The sequence below is a fragment of the Lytechinus variegatus genome, chromosome 16 (assembly GCF_018143015.1).
Source record: "Lytechinus variegatus isolate NC3 chromosome 16, Lvar_3.0, whole genome shotgun sequence".
Taxonomy (NCBI): domain Eukaryota; kingdom Metazoa; phylum Echinodermata; class Echinoidea; order Temnopleuroida; family Toxopneustidae; genus Lytechinus; species Lytechinus variegatus.
In genome coordinates this window covers 21,053,207-21,059,883 of record NC_054755.1, presented here as the reverse complement: position 1 = coordinate 21,059,883, position 6,677 = coordinate 21,053,207, and the positions used below count along the sequence as shown (strand labels likewise).

Sequence of the window (6,677 nt, the reverse complement as noted above, 5' to 3'; positions counted from 1 at the left end):
TTTTCCAAGTGAAGTAGATTACCGGGTGTAACATTTCTGCGATATTGATTTCATTTTTAAAGAAGAATTCATAAAAAACGAATCGCGCGATTTGCGTGCTTTTGCCAAGCGAAAGACAACGAAATCAAGATGGCGACATAAACACGGCCGTAAGCTCTTTCCATCTTTTCTACTAGCCAGGAGGCTTCTAAAGAGTAAAAAATCATTTACTAATACTATACTAACGTAGTCTTGAGGAAGCAATGATGATGATTTTTTTTAGCGAAGCCAGCTGGAGATCATGATATGCTCTGAAAAGTTAAGCATAAACAGCACTCCCAGAACCACGTTTACGATCGGCGTTTTGAATCGACGTTTGAAATCGCTGATTCTGTCCTCACAATGGAAGCATAAACACACCATAAGATACGTTAGTATTAGTCTTGAGGACGCAATGATGATGATTTTTTTTAGATATGTCATATACTTCTTCATCATTGACGTCTTGACACTCTCTCCATAGTGCCTTAAGCGAAGGACCAAAACAAAGATTTCCCTAGAAAATCCATCTTTTTAAACCAAAATCACAAGAATTCTATTCATTCTTACATCTTCCTACGCCTAATGCGTAGGAAGGTTTTAAATATTATTATAAAAAATATTAAAAAATGAAGATTTCTTACCTAACTGATGCCGCGTTCCACATGTAAACAATGGAAATACAATAGCGTCGACCCTTGAACCGCTTATGTATGACGTACTTCCGGAAAGCAATCCTGTCTTAACAATTTAGAGATGAAAATTCTTATTTAACAAATCATTAACTAACCCATTAAAATTTATATTTTCATTATAAATAATTTATATTAATATATATAAATTATTTATGATCACAAAATAAATTTTAAGATTTGTTGAATAAGAATTTTCATCTCTAATTTCTATCTCTAAATTTTATATTTTTATATAATATTTAACACCTCCCTACGCATTAGGCGTAGGAAGGTGTAAGAATGAATAGAATTAATAGAATTCTTGTGATTTTGGTTTAAAAAGATGGATTTTCTAGGGAAATCTTTGTTTTGGTCCTTCGCTTAAGACACACAATGGAGAGAGTGTCAAGACGTCAATGATGAAGAAGTATATGACATATCTAAAAAAAATCATCATCATTGCGTCCTCAAGACTAATACTAACGTATCTTATGGTGTGTTTATGCTTCCATTGCGAGGACAGAATCAGCGATTTCAAACGTCGATTCAAAATGCCGATCGTAAACGTGGTTCTGGGAGTGCTGTTTATGCTTAACTTTTCAGAGCATATCATGATCTCCAGCTGGCTTCGCATCGTAAAGCGAGGTCAAATTGGGCGCGCCTTCTTTCAAAAGTTTTTTTTTTCCGATTGTTGTTTTTACGTAGAGATAACAAGGAGCAATACGACTGTATTTGCCCGCGGATTTTCATCTCACCGGAAGCATGTACCAAATGACGTCATTTAAACACGTTTATGATCGTGGTTCTGTTTATACTTCCCCAGAAAGCCTGATTCTGGTCAAACAGCGTTTACAAACGCACCTTTTTGTGAGTTTACGATCGGCGTTTTGAAACAGCGTTTAAATGAAAGTAAGCATGGACGCAACCGTGTTTTGGACTAATCACGTTTGGAAACGCTGATTCTGGCCTGAAAAGTGGAAGCATAAACACGGCCTTACTCTCACCTAGCCAGGCGGCTTCTAGTTCTAGAGAGTAAAAATCAGTTACTAACGTAAGGTTACTCTCATCCGAAGCCAGGTCTTCCTTCTCATTGACCCACACGACGGAAGCCAAACCACCTGAAACTTTCACCCCCAAGATTTCTACTTTCCTTAATAGAAAAGATCTAGGCCTAAATCATGTACATTGAAAAAACTTCATTTCCGACATTTCTACGCTCTCGTTATTTTTGAACAAGAATTCATCAAAAAAATGAGAGAAATATTGTGAAAAGACGGAAGAGACTTGCCCGATGTTTACGCCGCCATCTTACTTCCTATTGTTCTTCGCCAACGTTACCCGATGCACGCGTCTATGAGAAGGAAGACCTGGCTTCATATGAGAGTAACCTTACGTTAGTAAATGATTTTTACTCTCTAGAAGCCACCTGGCTACTCTCACCCACGTTACGCGACTCAAGCGTCCGTATCGTGGGTGAAGAACAATAGAAAACAAGATGGCGGTGTAAACATCGGGCAAGTCTCTTTTTTTCATGACAATTTTTCATTTTTTTAATGAATTCTTGTCTAAAAATAAAATCCATAGCATAGGAATGTCGGAAATGAAGTTGTATCCCAGGTACATGATTTAGGGCTAGATCTTTTAGAGAGAAAGTAGAAATCTCGGGGGCAAAAGTTTCAGGTTTTGGCTGCCTACATGCACATGTATACAATAGAACTAAGAAGCCCTGGCTTCGTATGAGAGTAAGTTACGTTAGTAAATGATTTTTACTCTCTAGAAGCCTCCTGGCTAGACTGGATTAGCATTACATCGGCTAATTAACAAATTTGGGGACAAATTTAATGATGTGAAAGATTCTTACTAGTTTTTAAATAATAATTATCTTATTTAGATCTACTGAAAAATATGTCTACAACTCAAAATAGTTTGTGTGTACAGAATTCAGATAAAATTATTTACGTCTATAACTTAAAAACTGGTGTCTGAATTCTGATTTGATAACTTGTCTATACTCTGTAGTAATAATTCTAATAATGCTAAAACCCCATTTTTACAATGCATTTCATAAATGGCTCTTTGAAATTACTCTGATTATTTATGTCTGTCCTTAATGTGCCTGTCCCTTACAGAAAAACAAACTGATGTACTAAAGAAAGAGAAGGAGTTCCTAAACACCGCAACCAGAGTAGATGAGGCTATGGATGAGTCTGATGCCACAGATTAGGACATGGAGGATGAGGCTTCAACCTCAAAAAAAGATGTGAGAAAGAGGGTACGTTGAAACTTTACATTCAACTTAAATTTTTAAGACGTGCATGGATCAGGACATTTTGAAGCATACTAGCCAGGAAATTTAGTCCAAAGTGATAAGTGTTTACCTGAAGCAGGCCAGACTTTATTCTGTGATTTGCAAAAAAAAAAATGACTTATACATAACTTGATATCGCTGCCAGTGGTGATTAAAAAAATTGCTCTTAAATTTCTACTTGAAAAAAAAATTGATGGAATTGGAAAGTATTGGTGGTACTACTTCAATAAAAGAAAATTCATTAGAAAAACTAAAAATAATGATACACTTATGAATTTTGTCTGGATTCCTAGTCTAGATACAGAATTGCATTGGATTTGCACATGACCGCGTACCCAGGTGTCGCAAATTTGAACTCAGAAGATATGCGAGACTTAAATGTGAGTGGCGCGGTCATCCCAAAAAATCGTAGCTGGATGGTCTTGAAAAATGTTGAGCAGGGGAGGGGGGGCTACATTAAATTTTAATTTTAAAAATTCTAAACATATTCCATATCTGTTCATATTTTATTTCCATTTTTGGTTGCAGGTTGGGAGAGCTGACAGATCTGCTATGGCAGAGCTTCTAAAGAAGAAAGACTGAAGACCAGCGGAACCATAAAGGTCAGTTTAAAAGTTTATTATTTACGGCAAGATTCTGTGGTCAATTAAATGAAAAATCATGACCAGAAAACAAAATTCTCATATGTCCAGAAAGAGTATCTTCTCCAGAGCATTGCATTCATGCTTTTGGTGCAAATAGAATTTTACATCACAACAAAGAATACCTCTTAATTATCGAAGGTTAAACATATACCACATAAAAATTGTATCTGAAATTATGATGGAGTAGATGCTCTTTCAGGACATACATCTATATGAGATGAGAGTTATGTTTTCCGGACATGCTTTTTCATTAAATTGGTGATTTTTTTAAATGTTAAAGTTTTTTTCTGACTCTCTTGGTATATCATTGTAGGATATTGGCACTCTAAATGGATGAATTTCCATTGCTAGCCCTGGCATATCAACATTCACAAATTACACTGTGTCTCACACACAGATTTGCGTTATGGTAAATTCTAGTAGAAGGGGCTATGAAATGATGTGTCTGAGGATATATCCACCGCAAAAATAAAAAAATCATTTTTAATTTTTGAAAAAATTGCATTTTGGCCAATTCATATCGTCTGTGATGTCATAAAATCATATTCTAAAAAAATCTCTGTTCTTTAATGATATTTATCAAACCTTCACTGATATATTTCTCAATTTTTTTGTGTTTCTTATTACAACCAATTATTCATCAGGGTGAACTTCCCCTTTGATAGCTTTTACATTTTCTTGTGTATTTTGCCAAGAATGATTGTCTCTGCGTGAATCTACAAATGAATTCAGAATATCACAATTACTGTAAATAGGAAGATGCTCTGTAATTTCTCATATTACCAAGCTTGTCAATAATTTCAAGGCGGAGGGTTAGGGTGAATCTCCCTGAAAGAGAAACTACATGTACTAGAATAGCACAGTCTCTCCAAATGGTAATCTACGGTGAAAATAAGTTTTTGATGTGGAAACAAAAACAAACTAACAGAAAACAGAGGAAAAGGACACCGACTTTGATTTGAATCTACGTAACCATAGAAAACATTTTAATGTTTTAAGTAAGTGATTGATCTTCACAAATGTCTTGTCATTTTACATTTTACAATGATGCTGCCTGTCACCGGTACAATTTCTTCCAGAGCGGCGGACCAAAAAAATTAGAAATTCACAGAGTCAAAGGCTTGGACAATCAACCAGTTTAAGAACTTAATTTCCTTTAAGTCACTTCCTTGTCATTTCATAAGATATTTTCAATCAAGTAGGACTATAGAAATAAGATTACCGAGCCTGAAATCTTGATTTTCTTGCTTTAACTTATCCGCCCCTAATATTATAATCCTGTTTCATGGGTAGGGGAAGGCGGGGTAAGTTGAGCATAGGGGCAAGTTGAGCCACCAGCCGCAGGCCAATAATGAATGAGTCAGACATTGTGGTGGTGTCATGTATTGATGACCCATAGCATAACCCCTAACCCCACCACATTGTTTCCAACTTTGAAACAAAAAGTAGTTTTTTAGAGGGAAAAATGTGAATTTCAGCCAAAAAAGTAAAAAAGAGTGTGAAATAGATAAGTGCTTTATAAACACACACGTCTTTAAATATAATAAAGACATGATAACAACATTATTAGTCCAGGTATGGATCTTCATTCTTGTCATAGTCTTTTGTATGATGGATGCATAATAAATGTGTGGATACAAAATTATCGCACTAAGTTCGGACTGGGGTAAGTTGAGCCAAACGGCATGGGGCAAGTTGAGCCATGGTAATTCCTATGGTAATGTATCTTGAAAAACAAACAAACCATAAAAATCGATTGAAATACAGGCTGAAAGGAGCAAATTTACATGACTGCTCTTTTCCTTTTACAGGATGTTAGTATTTATAGAGAATTAGCAAGTGAAAAGACTTTAAACAAAACATTGACATGCTGGTTCTCCCCCATACATTTTGTACATAGTTTTTGTGGCTCAACTTACCCCAGAAGGTGGCTCAAACTTACCCCATATATGGGGCAAGTTGAGCCATTTGACATCGGTTTTTTCAAAGGTCACGATGACTTTCAGTGTTGGGGTAGAAAGTTATATATAGGTGGAAAATATTTCAGAAGAATGAAATTTCAAAGCAAGGTACTTATTTCGACAAGATTATTAATCATATCAATTCTAACATGCAAAAAGCAAAAACTGTCACAACTTACCCCGCCTTCCCCTATGCATGGTTTTTTTGTTGTGTTTGTGACTCTTAGATACTCCACTGCAGCTGAGTAACCAACAGTCACAAACAGACGGAACTTGACTTGGCTTTAATTAATATTTATATATGATGTAGAGTCTTTGATAAAAGTTTGAGACTTTGAGCCAGTTTTTGTGTCCTTTCATTTTCTTATATTCAGCACACACAACAAGCATGACAACAATTTCCCTGCACTGCCACGGGCCAAGTACGTGCACGCATGGGCCAGAAGCTGAAAGATGTCCGTGCATCTCGAAGACGTGCAGAAAAGCAGGTTTAAGTGTGATACCTTTTTTTTTGTTTGGAAATAAGCCTTAATATTGCCTCATACGAGTCATTAAAAAACCCATTTTATTCTGATCATGGGTATATATTACACGAAAATGTCTTTCATGTACTATTATGACATGTCTGCTAATACAGCCAACTCAGGTTTATATAGTGTGTGCTTACAAAATTTATCATGACATGCCAACTCCTGCTTTATCACCTTGTGATATTCATCAAACTCAGATTGATATATTTTTATATTTATACTCTGACAAATCATTTTCTTGCCATGTGCCTTCCGTTTGATACTGTTTCCAAGTTCCAACTAATACAAAGGAATACTTATATGCAGCTATATGGATGCTAGTATATGCTTTTCATGCAAGAGATTTGTGGACATTTTTTGGCTCTTGTTCATATTTTTCTGATATTTGTATATAGGTGTGAAAAGGCAAAATATATGCAAAGTGTTCTTATTTTTGAAAAATAAATGTTGGTTACTTGTTCCTGTTTCGAAATTTCACAACTCTCTGTGATGGTAGGGATTTGCTTTACTACATGTATAGGCGTTGCTTTTCCGACTACGGC

General features: G+C 35.6%; 1 long non-coding RNA gene across 1 annotated transcript; it reads left to right on the top strand.

Annotated features, from left to right (window-relative positions):
• Positions 1-3,560: 3,560 nt before the first annotated feature.
• On the top strand, positions 3,561-6,147 carry LOC121430332. The gene is made up of 2 exons (XR_005972017.1): positions 3,561-3,602; positions 5,980-6,147. It is a non-coding gene; the product is annotated as an uncharacterized LOC121430332 (long non-coding RNA).
• Positions 6,148-6,677: the final 530 nt, after the last annotated feature.